Here is a 20,807-nt window from a genome sequence, read left to right on the forward strand (position 1 = left end):
CAGTAGGGATGTCGAGTGAGGGGGCACAGCCACAGAGTTCACAGTCACGCAGCTCACGCCCTATCCCAGTGTGGGGCACTTCTTCTAGGACTAGACCCCCTCGTTTTCCTGCTAGTGCAAGTGGAAAGAGGAAGATGTGATTGAGTCATTGACATTCTATTGATGTATTTAGACTTTTAGTATTTACTTCTAGTTTGACAGATTGAAACTATTTACTATTTTGCTTCCTACCATGAGCATTCTGCATGAGAATGCAATTTTGTACGCACTCTGCATTTATATATATCTAAACTCTGTTTGTTTCTTTTGTATTGTCTTTAATTAACTTATTAGATGCATCTTCTCATTAAATTTTGCAAAATAAATGTATTTTTAATTAAATTTCAGTGGTTTTTTAGGTTCCCGAGTTAAATTGCCGAGTTTTTCTCGATTAAACTTTTGGGGGGCTTGGCGAGTTTTTGCCTTTGGTGAGTTTTCCAACTATGGTATATACACCCTTGCTCCTTCCGCCGCCACCCCCGTCCCTCACCGCTGTCCCCCTATCATCCCCAAATCAAGGCCCCTCTGTACCCCGTCTCGAAAACTTGTCCCCCTATCTCCTAGGGCAGTGTAACTATGATTAATTGCTGACTCTCTAACCTCTACAAACACATATGAATGAAATCTATGATATCGAAACCCAAATCCTTCACACAATTCAAAAATTCAAATGCATAGAATGGATCGATTTTGGCTTATTTTGCTTGTATATTTCTCATGAGCAGATTGATCCAGGGTCTTCAACAATACACCTCACACAACATAAAAACCCATTTGGTTTCAATGAGTTTGAATATAATATATACTTATAAGCCCCTCCTAGAGCTAGGCGCCATAATTCAAATTCTATGAAATAATCATTAAATGAACATGGCACCAAACTATATAATAAGACATTAACATTATTATTAATTAATTAAATAATCATAGAATTACCTTATCAAATTTCTCCATGTGGTCAACTCTGAATCCAGATGTTCACTGTCATAGCCAAACAACTAAGTGCCCTGCTAAAAGTGGAAACTTGCCAAAATTGGTTTTACCCTCAAAACAAGCTAAACAAAAATGCAGAGGTAGGATCTTGATCTCGATATCACAAAAGAAGTAATATCACCTCTTCCAAAGGTAACAACTCAACATTTACTTACTATTGATAGTATCTCCCTCAATAACAGCTCCAATCAATGGTGCCAAAAGTGTCAAAGCTCACACTACATCATAACATGCTTAGGTGCTCTGTTAAAGTTAGGAATCTTGACTTTCCTGAAACCAACACTTACTATAAATAGTAAGTGTGCCAAATTAAACTAGACAAAGAGAAATCTTGAACTCTCGTCTCTTGAAAAGGGAACTGGAGCACCATAAATGGTGAGCTAAAAGGGGACCATTACAATGCATCATAAATGATGTATTGGAGCAGCACTTCAAAAAACATCTTTGCCTACAAAAAGACCTAAACGGACCATTGGTCCAAATAGATGCAGTTTTGGCAAACATTAGTTTCAAGTCAAGATGAATCTTCCTTTCAATAAATCTCAACAAAGTACAAGAGTATGGAGCACATGCAAATCTGAATAATATATGTTTCACAAGGTTTCTAGTAAAAGGGAGCAAATTTCAGAAACAGAAAAAATTGCTCCCAAAATTTGGTGAGATGTGGAAAGAAAAATGAATATAGCCATACATTTTAAAATTTGTGAAAAAAGCATATACAAATTTCATGTTGTTTAACATCCAATAGATATCAATATCCACATGGCATGAAATGTGTCTGCAAATTTGATGCATAATAATTAAAACATTGAATCAATTGAATTTTTTTCTCTTCCACTGTTTTACATTTTCATACTTGTCAGGCTCAAAGTTCATAAGGATTTTCTGGAAAGGAATGCATTTCTATGGAAAAAGCAATAATCTTTTTAGTAGTCAATGGCAAGCACTAGGAGAGAATGTAGCATATTTCAAATAACAAGTTGGAAATGCAAGCCGATAAGGAAATATTCAAATCAGAAGACACTGTTAATTGAGCCCATTCAAACATTAAAGCCTTCCAATGATGCTCTCGAGATCAAATGGCATCAACCTAACTGCCTTTATTCCATAATGTTTAGGTAATGCTCAATCAGGGCATGTTTGTTATAAATGTTTTAACATATCTAGGTCATTCACTTCTGACTACCTGAACATGTATACTCCCAAAGTGTGTTTCTCTAAACCACCCCATAAGCCACTGCAAACATACGAGAGAATCTCAAAGAGAAGGCATATACAAGTTAGTAGCAGTAAATTAAAAAGCAAAAACAAGAACCAATTGTTGCTGAAGAAGATGATGAAACTCTCTATTGGATTCAACATATATAAACATATATAGATATAATATTTCTTTTACCAACCTTTCATGAAACATTTTCAACATCAATCTATTAGGTACATGTATAATTAAAAAAATTACCAAATCTTCAAAACAAATCTATATATTTTATATAGTTTTCTCTTTTTCCATCCCCTATCCATCCCCAAAAATGGCTTGAAATATTGAGGACATGGAATCATGTTCCCCCATCCTAGAAACTTGGTGTAACCTTGACTAAAATGGGTGAACAATTGGTAGATGATTTGAGGGCTTTCATAGAACACAGCAAAAGAAAAACTTGAGCTTTTATATATAAAAAATGAAAAGACAACTCAATTACTCTTGCAAACCCTCCTAAATACGAACAACACAAATAAAAAATGTAGAACCAACCAAAATAATGGGAGGGATGCCACTTCTAACCATTTGGAAAAGGACACTAGAGATTCACTGAGGTCAACACCTAAGGTAACTAGACCACTTTTCCTAGAGAAGGACCAATAAGAGAGGAAGAAGAAATCAAAACATTAATCAAAAACTTAAAAAATGTATGCAGAAGGCTATTCAAGACGATCTTCAAATGAGGAGGAATATTCCATTTAGAGTGTTGTGAGGCTGGTGTTTTCCGCATAGATTAATTAAGAAACGCACATAGATAATGAACAGCAGAACTCTTATTATTATTCGCATATGCCAACCAGAATGTTATGCTTCAATGATAAGATGAATACAATGCTTCCCGAAGGGGTTATAAATACTTTCCGAAGAACTTTCCTGAAGGAGTCCGTTGGCCACATACAACATGTCGCTACATAACAAAAACCTTTCCGAAGGAACCCATTGGCTGATACACAATTTCTACCGACAACATCATCCCCCCCAAAAAAAAAAGTCGTCTCCTGACGACTACAGAACAAAACTCAAACAACTAATACAACAATATTGATCTGCCACATCACTTTCACATTCATCCCGTTGTATCTATAGCCTTGGCTAACATAATACTGACTCCTCAAGCTGACCTTGATAGCCACCTATGCTGATTTCTCTGCTTCCAACTCCTTGGTACCTTGAACTACCTTCAACTGGATGATCAACTCCTCCCGAGCTCTCCTTGCATCCACCAAGATAGCTTCACGGCCAACACCTACTCTCGGTGCCTCTAGTACATAGACACTCCATGCTTGTAGCAACTCCAAATCTTCTCAACTAGTCAGACTCCCACGACTGATATCCGCAATGACTGGGGGTCCAAGGGGCAACGCCCCCGGCGTGGTCGAGGGGCAGCGCCCCTCGTTGCTACGACCAAATTAGCATTCCAAGACCCACACAAAAATGCACGGAACACACTATTTCTACGATTTCTTCTAATCCCACATTTTCTGGCAATCGTCGGTTTTTCCTCTACCCTGTGGCATCATCCGTTACTCATTCTGAGCATTCTTGATTTGTCGACGGTTTTTTTTTCTTTTTATAGAAAACCTCCTGTCACTCATCTGTGCTACCAATGTACAGCTACACCATACATCCTGCCACCGTATCGACTCCTTCCTTATGCAATATCCTGTAACGTCCTCCAAAGTCTGAATGCAATAACAGGTAGAAGTCGTATGCCATATTTATCATTTATGCAAAACCCGTACACCATATTATACTAAAAATCCGTATAGTGGAGAATTCTTTCAAACACGTGTATGGTGAATTGCAACCCTTGAAATGATTTTCACAATCCATACACGCAAGAGGAGATTGAAAATCCGTACTCTGAAGAAGTTAGAAGGAAAATCAAATAACAAAGCCGTACCACAAAAAGACCACAAATCCGTACAACAGTTTCCCTCCCCAAATCCGTACGGTGGTTGTACGACAAGTTGTAAGGTGTGCAATTGAATCAATTTTGAACTTATATGGTAGCATCTCCACTTATTTCAAGAACTGAACACAGTGGGGGTCCTTGCTTTTAATATTCTGTTCATCATTCGCAGAGACCTTCAAGTACATGTGTGTGTGCGCTTCAGGGGCCCAAATCCGTTCACCAGTGTGCCAAATTGATAGATGCAATGCCTGCTATCATGTGCGAAACCCATACAGTTGTTCTCAATCTTACATGAATCATTGCACTCCTGTAGTCTTGTGACCGGCAGTTCAGGCGCTAGAAAAATGCAAAATCCGTACAGCAACCCTCTAAGAGACCGTACAATGCATCATTGTTATAAAATCTATACATCACATATTAAAATCCGTACTATTCAAAGCTCAAAAATCCGTACATTGTCTTCACTTTAGCTCCTTCCAAAATTCGTACACCGTACGAATGCAAACAGATGAAATCCGTACATGGAAAAAACCGTACTCTTGGCAAATTTTATAGTATGAGGGAACTGAACGACAAGCAAGCCAAAATCCGTACGGTAGCTTTTCTTTAATTTTATTTTTTTTTCTCAATTTTTTAAATTTTTTTCCATTTTTAAAATTTTTTTTCAATAGCAAAGTCAGTTTTGCCTTCGACCATCGGCATCGTCGATCTGCAACGACGAAGGGGTCGCCCGAAGGCCATTCTCTGACGCAGAAGTCTTCCGACCGTGGTATACCTTCAGCTTCGAGCCCTTCACCACCTGAGGCACTTCCTGTCCATCCAAAGTCCATAATTTTATTGCTCCATTGTCCCCTACTTCCCGGATCTGATACGGCCCGACCCACTTAACTTTGAACTTGCCTGGTTTGATCTCATTCTGGTCGTCGTACTTCAACAACCACTGTCTGAGTTGAAACCTGCTACGCCTGTTCTGTGTCATCTCCATATCGCCCAGTTTATTCCCGAAGCTCGCTACCATGGACTTCGTCAGCTGCCCCTTCTCTCCGTCAATAACACATTCACTCTATACTACTACAACTTTTATTGAACCCTTCCTCTTTGTTGCCTGTGCAGACCGTATCGTGTGTCTTCCTTGCTACCAGTACCTTTCTGCTATATCTATGGTTCGACATAATAATTTCTTCGTACGCGGTCGTACAGTAGAATCTTTCCTTCTTTTGGGTTCATACTGTATGTTCTTTCCTTCAGCCTTCGGACATTCATTTCCTTCTTTGGCTTCTCTATGTTCCTTCGGACATTCCTTTCTTTCTTTGGCTTCTCTGTGTTCCTTCGGGCCTTCATTTCCTTCTTCGGCTTCTTTGTGTTCCTTCGGATATTCATTTCCTTCTTTCTTACCTTCATCGATCCTTAGCATATTACAACTTGGAAAGAGCTCGTAATCCTCCATCTGCCAGTGGTAAAGACCATTTACTGAATCCAAATCGTCATCTCCTTCCAATCATAGGACTCCCTCCTGATTGGGTTCCATACTCTGCCTCCTCTCATTGTCTTCTCCTTCGAAATCCGACGATAGAGCTTCTTCTCCAACTATCTAAGTGTGTAGATCGATGACATACTTTCGGCCTTTGCTTTCAAGTGATAAAGTATTTTTCTTCCAATCGTGTTTTGCCTTGGCTTGTTTCAACCACCCCTGGCCCAAAATGGCATCATATCCTCTCCGCTTCAGTGGGATCATGACGAAATCCAACCAGAATGGTTGTGTTCCAATCGTCACTGGTTGTGCTGTCAGGACTCCCAATGGCTTGATTCCATATTGATTGACCGTTAACAGTTGGAATGTAGGCGGCCATAATGTCGGCTGTCCAACCTTTTCCAGGTGTCTTCAGGCAACACATTGACATCGGACCCTTCGTCCACAATCATTTCTGTCAATACAATCTCGAGAATTCCCATTTCGACGACTGTCGGATGGCATCCGGATGAGAGTGCTAATAGCATTGGATCTTCTGCACTTGCGCCACTTTCCTTCTCCTTTTTGTCTGTTGTACTTGGTCCACTTTCCTGCTCCCTTCCATGTTCTCCTGATAGTTTAGTAGCGGGAACGATGTTTGTGAGGGCCGATCGGAGCTAAGGCATAATGAGCAACAGATCATTTATCCTGATGGGTATCTCGGCTTGCAATATTTGTCGTACGATGTTCTGTTCTGCACAATTCCGTACGGAGGTACTAGGCGTGTCCTTCAGGTGTGCCGTTTCTATCTGCGTTGCTCTCTGGATCTTTGCCCATGCTTCCTCCAATCTCTTCTTTTCCTCCGTCGGATCAAGATATAGCTTCACCTGCTTCCGAGTGATTGCCAGAACTTCTTCCTCGTCCGTCCCGACGGTAATCAAGTTTACTCCAAACTTCGGGCACTTAGCATCGTCATGATCGCCAGGTCCACACCATCGGCATAGCAACTTCGGTGTGTTCGCCGTTGTACACTCTCGGGCGAAGTGACCCCACATATTGCATGCGCGGCATTGAACTATCGGCCGACCATTGGCATTGTATTCTTCTTATTATTCACAACGGCACCAAATGTTTTCCACATAGATTAATTAAGAAACGCACACAGATAATGAACAGCAGAACTCTTCTTATTATTATTCGCATATGCCAACCAGTACGTTATGCTTCAATGATAAGATGAATACAATGCTTCCCGAAGGGGTTATAAATACTTTCCGAAGAACTTTCTCGAAGGAGTTTGTCGGCCACATACAACATGTCGCTACATAACAAAAACCTTTCCGAAGGGACTCGTCGGCTAATACACAATTTCCTTTCCGAAGGGGCCTGTTGGCTGATACACAATTTCCTTTCCGAAGGGACCCGTCGGTTGATACACAATTTCTTTTCCGAAGGGACCCATCGGTTGATACATAATTTCTACCGACGACAGCTGGAACAAGAAATAACCCTAGAAAAGAAAGGTCTCAACTTGATAAAGATTTAGCTCATAAAGTACGATGACTCTCCCCAACTTTGACACATCGGAAAAAGTCACCACCCATTCATGGATCTAAAAAATACACACATTTCTATCTCTTAATCCCATGGTAGAAGATGTCATCAGATTTGCCATCATACATTTTGAAGGTGTTAACCACAACTAGTGGCACAAAGGTTTGATTACTAGAGAGCACCAAAACATAGCAACCTATGATGAATTCACGCAATGTCCGGTGAACCAATTTGAACAAAAACACCATAAAAGACATTTTAAAGAACTAATACAATTAAAACAAGGATAAAAAAAAAGACTATAACCGAACTTCAGAAGATCTTAGTCATTACGCCGAGAGGTGTTCTATACAATGGCAGCACAAATGCCCAGCACGAGAATATGCCAAGATTCCTTGTCAATAAAAAAGAATTGGGAGCGGTTACAAACTTCCAAATTAAATATTAAAAAAGAATTTCCGGAATAATAGCTGGCCGAAATAATAGGAAGCCAAATGGAGGCCGAAATAATAGGCCCGAAATAATAGGGCCCGAAAAAGTAGGACCCGAAAAAATAGGGGCGAAATAATTTCAATATGATTTTTTTTTTGTTAAATATAATTTTGCATGCACATTCATGCTTATTTTTTGTGGGGAGTGGGGAAATTTGAAACAAATTCGTGGAATGTGAAGAGACGTGCGTTGGGGGATATGAGGAGCCTCTCAGAAGTTATAAAACCAAGGCTCCTCATTTCATTTTCATTTTATGTTTTTGCAGGAAGGAAGAGGTGGAGGTTATTGGAGGATTAGATTGGAATTTTTGAATAGGAGTAGATTGAAGTTTTGGAGTAACATTTTTGCAAGTGAGATTTCTATTTTTTATTTACATTTTCATTTAGATTTAGATGTAGATGTAAATTGAAATTCAAAATTAGTTATAATATTCTACTTTGATTTAGATTTCAATTTTAATTAATTTCATTTAGATTTAGAATTCTGTTCATAACTATTTAGGCTTGCATTTAAAAGTTTAGTCTTGCATGTTTGATTTAGATTTAGATTTGTATTCAAAACCTATTTGATTTATATATTTTATAATACTTTTCATTGTTAATGGTGCTTGATGGGAGTGTTTTAGGGGTGTCTTCTTTTCTATTTTTGAAATATTTTGGTCCAATATATACTTTCCTAACCAGATCTATCCATTTTCTTCTGATTCATGCATGGAGCTTCCTGATGCTATTAGCGCGTTGCTGGGACTGAATGGGAATACATTAAAGGTAAACGACTGACTCTGGATCTAGATATGCATTTGGAATTGGCTCTGCTGTTGCTCCAATTTATAGGTTCCTTCCTGCTACCTATTTTTTTGGTGGTTTAATCTGGTTAAGTGCAGATTGAGAGGTTCTGGCTCATTCCCACCAGTTTGTAATTTTGTCACGATGTCTAGCGTGTGGCATTCTGATGGGATTCTTCATTGGACAATGTTGCGGATAATTATGTCAATGCTGAACGACTTGTCCAATGTGATAATTGCTCTGGATATAGAGTGCGGCCATGGTGATTTTCTTAGCAATACAATTGAAAAAAAAGAAAAATCTGGTATTAACACAATGTTATAGGAAATCTCTGAGCAAAAATGCTTATAAATACATTCAAATTTCTTTTGTAACTCATAATATCAATCTCACTTTTTCTTGTGCTCCTTTAGTCTAAGAAAGATAACAGATTGGAGGAACAAATTGCTTCTATAATGGTAGTTGCAGGTGCAATTATTTTAGCAATTTTAGGCATTCTAACTACTCCTGTGATGGGTACTTATGTTTTAGTTCTTAGATTATGTGATTTGGTTGTATTTAGAGTCTTTTTAATAATGTTTGAAACTATTGTTAAATATAATAATAAAGATTAATTTAATGTTAAATATAACATGCTATAGCACTTATCAAAAATATCAAAAACACAATTGCTACAGCAAAACGAGAATGGAGAAAAAACTTTAGTTTTTGTATTAATTCGTCTGCTTAAAATAGATTACAATTGCCATATTTTATATTGAGAAATGCCTCATATAGACTTTCACATGCTTATTTAACTACACTACAATCAAGACTAACTTTGTACTTAATCTAATTTTATCAAATGAGACTGGCCGAAGATTCCTATGTAACTGCTGTTACAACAAACATAAACAGCTGTAGAACTTGTGATTAATAATTTATAACTACTTGATTCTCCGTATTTCATGCGTAAATTCATGATTCTAAAAACTCAAAGTTCAAACTGCATGTTACATTCTCTTCCTTATTCGGTGAATTGGTGCATGACTATTAGATTAAACGGTGCATGGAAGAGACAAAACACTGAAAGAAATTACTCTTTTCTTATTATTATTGTTGCTGCTATTCTTAATTTTTTTATAATTATTGTTAGTCTTGATGTTGTTTTTAATTTTATTATTACAAATATTGATTATTAATATCTTTGAGTTCATCCAGAGAATAGTACTAAATCTAGAAAAACTTAGTAATAAGTTAATAACAGTTTGAGATAACTGCAGAAAGTTTTTATTTTCACAAATATTCTCTTTCTTTTGAAAATCTGCTATTATTTTGGTAATGAATTGTAAAGTAGAAAGGAAAAACTTTCTGTAAATCTTTTTTGGCTACTGTTTCGCTTGCAGTTTTTCATTTTATATGAAAGTTTATTATTTTTTCAAATCTTAAAAATAAAGATTTTTATATATGTAATTTTATTTTATCATTAAAATAATAAGATTTTGGAGGTTGTAAAATATTGAAGTTTAGAAATTATTTTAGATTTTACAAATGAATTTTCACATAATATTTATATTAACGAAAGAAAAGATAATAAAATTGTTACTTAAATTAAATATAAAAATTATAAAATTTTACCTAAATTTATTAATTGTATAAAAAACTATTAACGATAATTAAGTTCTATTAAATGTACTTGATTTTATATTATAGAAATACAAACAAAAATAATAAATTGGGACAAACTTTAGAAATGAAGTCAAATTTAAAGAGAGACAAATAACATGAGGTGACATGTGTGTGTGTGTGTGTGTGTGTGTGTGTGTGTGTGAGAGAGAGAGAGAGAGAGAGAGTTAACATGAGGCGACGTGATACAAAGAAAGAGTGAGATAAATAACATGATGCAATGTGTGTGTGTGTGTGTGTGTGTGTGTGTGTGTGTGAGAGAGAGAGAGAGAGAGAGAGAGAGAGAGAGAGAGAGAGAGAGGATAATCTTAGAGGGGGTAGAAGGAAAAGGGGAGGGGGGAGAGATGAGCCATGGAGAGAAAAAGCATAAGGGTCCAAAATAGATGGAGATGGAGATGGTGGAGAGAGAGAGGCCATGAGTGAGTGTCTGTGTGTGTGTGTGTGTGTGAGAGAGAGAGAGAGAGAGAGAGAGAGAGAAGGGGAAGAGGGTGAGAGACATGAGGTAGACATACATAGAGCATTTTAGAGATATATAAACATGAAGATGGTGTGTGTGTGTGTGTGAGTGAGTGAGTGAGTGAGAGAGAGAGAGAGAGAGAGAGAGAGAGAGAGAGAGAGAGAGAGAGAGAGCACATGAGGTGATGTGGTAGAGAGAAAGAGTGAGACAAGGGGGAGAGAGTGAGAGACATGAGGTAGACATAGATAGATGTAGTGAAAAATAAGGAGAGAGAAAGAGGGGGGGGAGAGAGAGAGAGAGAGAGAGAGAGAGATGATTAGAGGGGGCAGGTGATGTAGATATATAGAAGGGGAGTAAGCAGAGATGAGCTAAATAAGAAAAAGAATATATAAGGACCAAAAGAGATGTAGACAATGATGGGGAGAGGAAGAGTATGACGTGTAGTGATAGACAATGACAATAATTATGGAGGGAGAGATGTATATATGTAGAGAAAGAGATGGACAAAGAGAACAATGTAGGGGGAGTGGGGAGGGTATACATTATTGGGGGGGTAATTATAGAATGGGACATGTGAGAGAGAGTGTGATTACAATTAACCCTAACCCTAACCCTAACTCTAAATTATAATTATAATTTAGAGTAATAATATTTATTAATTATAATTTTATTAGCTATAATATGATTAGTAACCCAAAAATTATCTTAACAGCAATAATAACACAAACCTTAACTCTAACTCTAACTCTAACTAGATAATTCTAATTTTAACCCTAACCCTAACCCTAACTCTAACTCTAACTCTATCTCTAACTTTAATTCTCCCCCTAACCCTAACCTTAACCCTTTATAATCCTAAATCTAATGCTAATTCTAACCCTAACCCTAATTCTAATCCTAATCCTAGCCCTAACTCTTACCCTAACCCTAAATCTAATCAGGTAACTTTAACTTTAACCCTAATCTAACCTTGATCACAACTCTATCTCTAACTTTAACTCTAACTCTAACTTGAACCCTAACTCTAACTCTAATTCTAACTCTAACTCTTATATGAACACTAACACTAACACTACCTCTAATTTTAACTCTAACTCTAATTGTAACCCTAACCCTAATGCTAATCCTAACCATAACCCTAACCCTAATGCTAACCCTAACCATAACCCTAACACTAACCGTAACCCTAACTCTAACACTAATTCTAATCCTAGCCTTAATTCTAACCCTAAATATAACCCTAACTCTAACTCTAACTCTAACTCCAACCCTTATTCAGACTCTAATTCTAACTCTATCTCTAACCCTAACCTAACTCTTATTCTAACCCTAACACTAACCCTAACTATATTTGTAACCCTAATTCTAACCCTCACCCTAATTCTTACCCTTACCCTAACCCTAACTCTATCTCTAATCCTAACTATATTTCTAACCCTAATTCTAACCCTAACCCTAATCCCAACTCTAACTCTAATTTTAAACCTAACCCTAACCCTAACTCTAACTCTAACCCTAACTGTAACTCTAACCCTAACAAGAACCCTAATTCTAATTCAAACCCTATCCCTTACCCTAATTTTCATCCTAATGCTAACCCTAACTTTAACTCTAACCCTAACCCTAACCTTAACACTAACCCTAACCTTAACCCTAACCTTAACTCTAACACTAACCCTAACCCTAACTTTAACACTAACCTTAACCATAAACATTAATTTGTCCCTAACTCTAACCCTAAATCTAACTCTACCATAATTGGACTCTAACCATAACCCTAACCCTAACTTTAATCTTGGCTCAAAACTTTTCCCTAACCATAACTCTAGAACCTTAACCCTTACTCAAGCCCTAACCCTAACCTTGGCCCTACTATAACCCTAACCCTAACCATAACCATAAGTCTAACCCCAATCTTAACCATGAGCATAACTCTAACCCTAAACTTAACCATAAACATAACTCTATCCCTAACTCTAACCCTAAATCTAACTCTACCATAACTAGACTCTAACCCTAACCCTAACCCTAACTTTAATCCTAACTAAAACCCTAACCCTAATCCTAAACCTAACCTTAACCTGACTCAAACCCTAACCCTATCCCTACAATAACCCTAACTCAAGCCTTATAATAACCCTAACCCTAACCTTAACCATGAGCATAACTCTAACCCTAAATCTAACACTACCATAATTGGACTCTAACCCTAACCCTAACCCTTACTTTAATCTTGACTCAAACCCTAACCTTCACTCTAACCTTAACCTTGACTCAAACCCTAACCCTAGTCTTACTATAACAGTAACCTTAACCATAACCATAACTCTAACCCTAACCTTAACTATGACCATAACTCTAACCCTAACCTTAACCATAAACATAACTCTAATCCAAACCTTAACCATAACCATAACTCTAACCCTAACCTTAACCATAAACATAACTCTAACCCAAACCTTAACCATAACTCTAACAATAACCATAACCGTAACTCTAACCCTAACCTTAACCATAACTTAAACCCTAACCTTAACTCCAGCCCTAACCCTAATGCTAACCCTAACCCTTATTCTATCCCTAAGGTTAACATTAATTGTAATGGTAACTTTGTCCCTAACCATATATCTATGCTTGACTATAACATTTTACATTACAATATGCCAAAAATAAAATTACTTTTTTTAAACCATAATCCTACCCCTAACTCTAACCCTAAATATAACCCTGACTGTAAATCTAACTCTACCATAATTAGACTCTAATCCTAACCCTAATCCTTAGTTTAACCTTCACTAAAATCGTAACCTAACCCTAACTCTAACCTTAACCCTAACTCAAAACTCTAACTCTAACCTTAACCCTTACTTTAATCTAGATGAAAACCATAGCCCTAACCCTAACCTTAACCCCAACTCAAACCCTTACCCTAACCTTAACCCTGATGTAACTCTATATACAACCCTAACTCTAAATATAAACCTAACCTTAACCATCACCCTAAAACTAACCCTTTCTCTAACTCTAACCGTAAATCTAATTTTAACCCAACCCTAACCCTAATTTTAACCCTAATTATAACCCTAATTTAAACTCTAACTCTGGCCCTTATTCAAGCTCCAATTCTAACTCTACCTCTAACTCAAACCCTAACTCTAATTCTAATCCTAACCCTAACTATATGTTTAACCTAAACCCTTATTCTTACCCTCGCCCTTTCCTTAACCCTAACCCTAACTCTAATTCTAACCCTAACTATATTTGTAACCCAAATTCTAACCCTAATCCTAACATTAACTCTAACTCTAATTCTAAACCTAACCTTAACTATAACCCTAACAAGATTCATAATCCTAAAAATAACCCTAGCCCTAACCCTAATACTAATCCTGACTCTAATTGTAACTCTATTCCTAACCATAACTCTAACCCTATCCATAACTCAAACCCTAACAATAGCCCCAACCCTAACACTAACCCTAACCCTAACTATAACTCTACTCTTCAATATAACATTTTACGTAACAATATGCTTAAAATAAAACTGAATTAAAGTGATGCAAATAAACACCATATATAGAATTAAAAAATAAAATATTCAAGAATAATTTTATAGTAAGTTTACACTATTACATTTTTATAGTAAGTTTATACAATTGTATTTAAAAAGAAATAAATAATTCAGCACTTACCTTTAAAAAAAAAAAAAAATTTAAAAATACTTTTCCTATTGCGCCGCAATTGCCACTAGCTTATATATACCTCTATATATATTACGCCGAGAGTAATCGTTCTCGAGGCGCCTATTTTCATTTTCATAAATCCCAACTGTGATTAAAATAACCTTGGGATTAAATGAAAATAGGCGCCTCGAGAACGATTACTCTCGGCGTAATATATATAGAGGTATATATAAGCTAGTGGTACCTATGATTATAGAGAAATGGGAAACTTGCTTATTCGTTAAAGTACTATCAAAGTCAATTTGTGATTTGGTGAGTGCTTTTGTGTAATGTTTTCCCCATTTCACAAGCATCAAAGTTTGTTTGGATTAGCTTATCATTGGCCCTCGTAGACAAAGTTAGATGGTTAAAGGGTTTCTTAGTTAGTAGAACAGAAAACTCTTTGCCTTTCAGACTATAGAAGCATTCATGGTTGCTCTCTTCCTTTGGTTCAATTTAGTACACTTACTATTTATTATAAGTCTCTAACTAGCGCTTCTATATTTGGTAGGCACCTGGACTGGCCTCAATTACAACGATGATCCTTGGCACCTTTGTCTTGATCAAGTATTCAAGAATTTACTAATTATAGAAAATCAAGGGTTGATAAAGATTGACACTTACTATTTTTAGTAAGGCACCCCGGTTAGCAATGAATGCAGTGGCCAACCTCTTAATGAAGTCAAAATTGATTTGTGATGATTAATGGTAAAGTTATAATATTATAATTAATATTAAAGTTTTATTTTAATAATAATTAATAATTAAGTGCATAATATTACTTGAATTAAGGAGTGACTAAAATAAAGTTATAATATAAAGTCACATTAGTTATTAAAGCTCTCCAGCTTGTTTGAGAAGCTACTTCATAAAGAGGAATTAAAAAGTAAAGAATGTTTTATCCAACTTTCCTAACAGTACAAGCGTTCCTAGGGTAGATGAACTAATTGATGAGCTACATAGGCAAATGTACTTCTCAAAAATTCATCCACATTCATGAGACCACCAAATCAAGGCAAGGATGAACGATGTCATTTTGGGCACATTGAGTTCCTTGTTTTGCCTTTCAAACTAAGCAATTCCCCTACAACCTTTCAATCTTGCATGAATCACTTATTTAGCAAAAAACTAAGAAAATTCCTCTCTGCTTTTTTCAGTTACTTTGACTAGAAGTGCCTTGCACTCTACCTCTGGGAGGCCTCCCAACTGAAAGATCACATTTTACAGCTCTGGTTCCCTGAGAACTAGACCTTGGATCGACTCATCACAGACTTCTTTCCGTCCACGCCCACTTCCAAGAGCAGGAAATGACCCCATCCGCCTACCTTCGGACACACAAGATCAGTCAAACCTCAGTTTGGGTTCCTTAGATAGCAGCACACTACCCCCACAGTTATACAGAGGTAGAGACGGAGCTGGGCCCAGCCCCTTGCTCGTCCTAGTCCTTATCCCTTTGTATGGGATTCTTTGTACCAAGAAAGGACTGATGGTCCTTCTCTCTTTCTTCTGGTTGTTTCTTTTCTCTTTTTGTGGTGCTTTTTTCCTGGTCACGGTTGGGTGCTCCTCCTGGTTACTTGACTTCATTGTACTGTTGTATCTTTCAGTCCCTTAGACCCTTGTTGGTCTCTTGTTGGACATTAATGTCATTATCTTAGCTTATCTTGGTATTTTTAGAAGGCATTCTTATTTCTAGCAAAATTTGGCAAGAACACCTAAGACACACATACGATGTTGGGGTAATATTTGAATGGCAATCAGTATTTGCCAAAATGTCCAAATGTGAACTTGGATCGGAGGAAAATTTATATCTAGGATATAATCAGTGCACAAGGAGTCAGCATCGATGAAGAAAAGATTAAATCCATAAGAAATGGGCCAAGACCGATGACATTAACACATAAAAGAGGATTTTTGGGACTTTGCCACAGCTACAAAACATTCGTTAAAGGCTTCTCAAAGTTATCTCCACCTCTAACAGACTTAATCAAGAAATAATACATAGTTTGTGAGAGGTTCATTGCAAAAACTAATCATAATAGCCTAAGCTTCTTCTTAAACCAAAATGATTTAAATGACAAACAATAGAAATAGGCGAGCAAATTATAAGACTATGTCTTCAATGTCAAGTGCATGAAATGGTAAAATAATGGTGTAGTTGGTGACCTATCATGAAGACCCCACCTATGCTTCATGACGAATGTCTCCACAAAATGGAAAAAAATTATAATTGCAGAATAAGCCAAGGACACATTAGGAAATGATATATAAGAAGGAAGAATACAATATGAAAGGTACCAAGTATTAGATGAACTCATCGTCTACAAAAATAGAATATATATTTCTTTTGGATAAAAAATGAAGGAAGATATTATGAAAGCCTATAGTGACACCCCATTAGTAGGACATTAAAGGTACTACAAAACATACAAACAAATAGGAGAGAGATTCTCTTGGAAAGGTCTGAAGGGAAACATCCTACAAACACATTAGAGAGTGCATAGTGTGTCAAAGGTGTCGGTGTTTTGAAACTTTTGAGTCCCAACAAAAGGAATTAAAAACATTCATTTTCCACAAGAATACTTCAACCCCTACCTATACTTATTCAGAAATGAGAAATTATTTCATTGGATTTCATTACCAAACTCTCAAAAGTGCAAGGAAATGAATGTATATACGTTGCATTGGACTCTCTAAGTAAGTATGCACACTTCCTTTCCATTATACCAACTATAGAGCCCTTCAAGTAGCAAATGTCTTCTTCAAAGAAATTTTAAAATTGCATGATTTACAGAAAAACATTGTCAGCAACAGGGATAGCATTCTCCTTTGATCTGGCAAGACATTTTTGGACTAGCAAAGGCTAAACTCACTCCAAGTACAAGTTACTGCCCACAAAGCAATGGACAAACTAAGATTGTTAATAAATGACTTGAGGGATATCTAAGAAACTATGTCATTGAACAGAAAAATACATCGAACAAATGGATACACCTTGGGGAGTTTTGCTATAACACTACTCATCATATGTTGATAGGAATTATTCCTTTCAAATCCTTACATGGATACAAAGGCGACTTTATTTGTAGATTAAATTCTCGTCAAAAGTCAAGTGCCAGGATCTAGAGGCTTTGTGCAACAAAATGTAAACATTATGAATACACTTCAAGATAACTTGCACCAAGTGTAAAATCAACAAAAGATATATGTTGATCAAAGAACTAAAAGGACATTCAAAGTTGGGGACGTTGTCTTCTTAAGATTGTAACCTTATAAGAAATCTTAACAAAAGAAAGTGGATCCGAGAAACTCAAAAAAAATTATATAGGCCTTACTAGATTTTAAGGAGCATCGGTGAGGTTGCTTATGAGTTGGAGTTATCTGTGAGCAGCAAAGTTCATAGTCTTCACGCTTGTCTTGCCTAAAGAAGGTACTAGAACAACATATCAGACCATGTTCAGAGTTCCCTCTGCTCGATGATGAAGGGAAATTGATTTTTGGAACTAAATCCATTATTGATATGCTAAAAAAGAAATTAAGGAATAAGACTATTCCTGAGTATTTTGTTTAATGGAAAAGCTTGCCTGTGGAAGATACCACTTGGGAAGGAACCAAAATCTTTGACCATGCCAATTTAAAATTGCTCGAGGACAATTAGCCTTGGGAAGGGTGTTTTGACATGCCCCCCACAGTAGGGGAAACAATAACAATATAAGCAAGATCGCCAATGGGAGCAATGAATAATGAACGGGATTGGCACCTTCCTTTAAAGAAAATTAATTATTATCTTCAGCGAACAGCAAGCAGGAAGAGGCAGTGGGTGTAATTGGAAAGACATGAACTGGTTTTGAAGAAAAATGATTAATTAAAAAGGGACACTTCACTTAGTTGTATCCCTTCCTAAAAGTTGCAAGTTTGTGGCAATTCATCCCGTTATGGGAATTATAAATAGGGCAGGTCTACTCTTCGAAAAGGCATTGAATGATCCAGAAGGATTAGCAGAAAAAGACTTGAAATGAGAACTGGAATTAATATTAGCTGCAATATTAATTAAGATATATCTGATAAATAACTTGAATTATAGATCTATACGTATGTGTTCATGCAATAGAGATCCTTGCAGAAATTATTGATCTTTGTGAGTGATCTAAATGCTGCTTTTCATTTTTAACCTGTACTGGAAAATTTGTATAATAACCCATACTGTATTTAGAGAAATGGATTGCAAATAGGAAAGGTGGCCAGCCTTCTAAGTTCAAGAAAGGTGAAGGAAGACCAGCCTTCATGGTCTTATCGAGTATGCCATCCTGAGATGGAATGGATGACCAACCTTCCATGCTCGTGGGCCAAGAGGTGGAATGGAAGACCAACCTTCCATGCTCTTAGGCTTGATTAACAAGGATGGCCAGTCTTCAAGATGAACTAAGGGATGGAAGAGCCACCTACCTTCGATTCTAAGGGATGGAAGAGCCACCTACCTTCGATAGTCTCGTAGTACAAGGGAAACAAACCTTGAGACAACGGTTTGCACATGATTCAACAAATTCATAATGAGACTATTATAGGAATTGGCTATTGCTTATTTGGATTTCAATATCACTGATGTTAATGATATCATGATGTTTACCAATGATTAGTAAGATATATACTATCATGGCTTATGATGTATTGTCAATTTCTAGTGATAAATATTGTGTGCAAGATCTAGACTAGGATTTCTCTTGTTAAGGGCATTTCAATTAGTAAATTTGTATTATGTACTATATATCTCTTAGCAAATCGAAATTGTGGTTTTAGGGCAAAATTTAGGAATATCCCAATAAGGGACATTATAGTATCTCAAATGGTAGAGAAGCCAATAGGCTTAAGGCAAAGAAAAGGGTTCTCTTGGGTGATCTAGGTCTAATGTCACAAACTTTGACTACTTCCTTTTTACTGGTGAAGATTTTGGAATTGGCATAGGCTTAAGATCTGATGTCTGGTTCTTAATGGAAAAGGATCAGCACTCCTCATCACCTTCTCTATTTATAGCTCCATATTCTTTGTACTTCCTTTGGAACTAGAGTGTGAGCATGCTATTGTCTCACTGTCATTTCTTCTGCAAGAAAAGCTAATTTAAATCTGTTGATGTTTGGTAGCTTCAGTTGTATAAAACTATGGTTATATATAATTATATATATGAGATATAATTACATATGAGATAGAAGTTTATTATATAGAAAAAATAAATATAATAGTGATATATATATATATATATATGATTAAATTTTTTATTATATTAATTATCAAATTAACGAATAGACATGTCCATGAAGGTACATGTCTCTTCTTATCCTTTTCTCATTATAAATAAGAGGTCACTGCCATTTGAAAAACACATACCAAGGATATGGCAGTGCTTAGTACATTTGCAGCGATCCTACTATTTTAACAAAATCTCATCTTTTCCTCTACTATTATCTACTATGGAATTATCTGGCGTGTCTTGTTCCGTGAATGGAAGTGTCCACCCTGAGGATCTAAAATGGATTGATTATGGACTGAGGTTGACATTATTATCTGAAAGCTTTATATTCTATAATTTTATATGTTGTGTTGTAAAACACACAAGCCCCACTGCATGGGGACCCAACTTTTTTCCACTTAGCAGGTCATAGTTTGTTTAGCTTGGCAGTGATTTCGAAGTCTCATGGTTGGAAAAGAAAAGTTTGACCAAGGTCTTATACGATCGAAGTCAATCCTAAGTTGCAAGTTTGGATCAAGGATTATGTTGATAGTTTCAATTGTTTACAAACTTGGTGAATCTGAAAATACAATGCGAAAGTCATTAGAATGCCTAATCAATAATGAAATCTCACCTTGCATCTTGAATGTAATTCACTTGCACATGCACAATCTCAAACCTTGTTGAAACTCCAATTTGAAAATTTCTGAATATACTTTGGGAAAAGCCGAGTGTTGTTCTGATTACACAGGAAAAATTTGCAACTTATAAAATATAAAAGGTAAATCTTGATCATGAAGGAAAGGGATTTGGATGTGAAGGATTGGAGGCGACTCAAGTGTTGACCAAAAAATAAAGACAACCCTCATAGCAAGACAATGTTACATCCCATATTTTGTTTAAATTTAAAATGTTCTATATAGTCATTGAGATTTCTTGTGAATTTGGAAAAGGTTGATTAAATTAGTTATTTGTTTTGATTTCGTGTAAATCGGAAATGGTTGGTTGATATGATTATTTGTTTTGATTACATTATCTGCATTTTGAATGATTTGGAAGTGTACTTTCACCATGTTACTTTTCCTTGTAGGTGCATGATGAAGAGGGGAAAGCATTGACAGCGACGAAACAGGGCACGATGACCAACCTGCCACTGAATTTGTCAACTATTCGTCTAAACCACTTTGGCCAAGGTAAAACAAACTAGGGCAGACTAAATAGTGCCAAGTGTCCACTATGAGCTGACTAGGTCA

General features: G+C 36.5%; 1 protein-coding gene across 2 annotated transcripts in view; it reads right to left on the reverse strand.

Moving 5' to 3' along the window:
* LOC149540055 (DUF21 domain-containing protein At4g14240-like) overlaps nt 1-20,807 on the reverse strand; it is a 215,133-nt gene that overhangs the window by 183,620 nt on the left and 10,706 nt on the right. The window lies entirely within an intron of this gene.

The sequence above is a fragment of the Cupressus sempervirens genome, chromosome 9 (genome assembly GCF_028749045.1).
Source record: "Cupressus sempervirens isolate cs-2001-9-10 chromosome 9, ASM2874904v1, whole genome shotgun sequence".
Taxonomy (NCBI): Eukaryota; Viridiplantae; Streptophyta; class Pinopsida; order Cupressales; family Cupressaceae; genus Cupressus; species Cupressus sempervirens.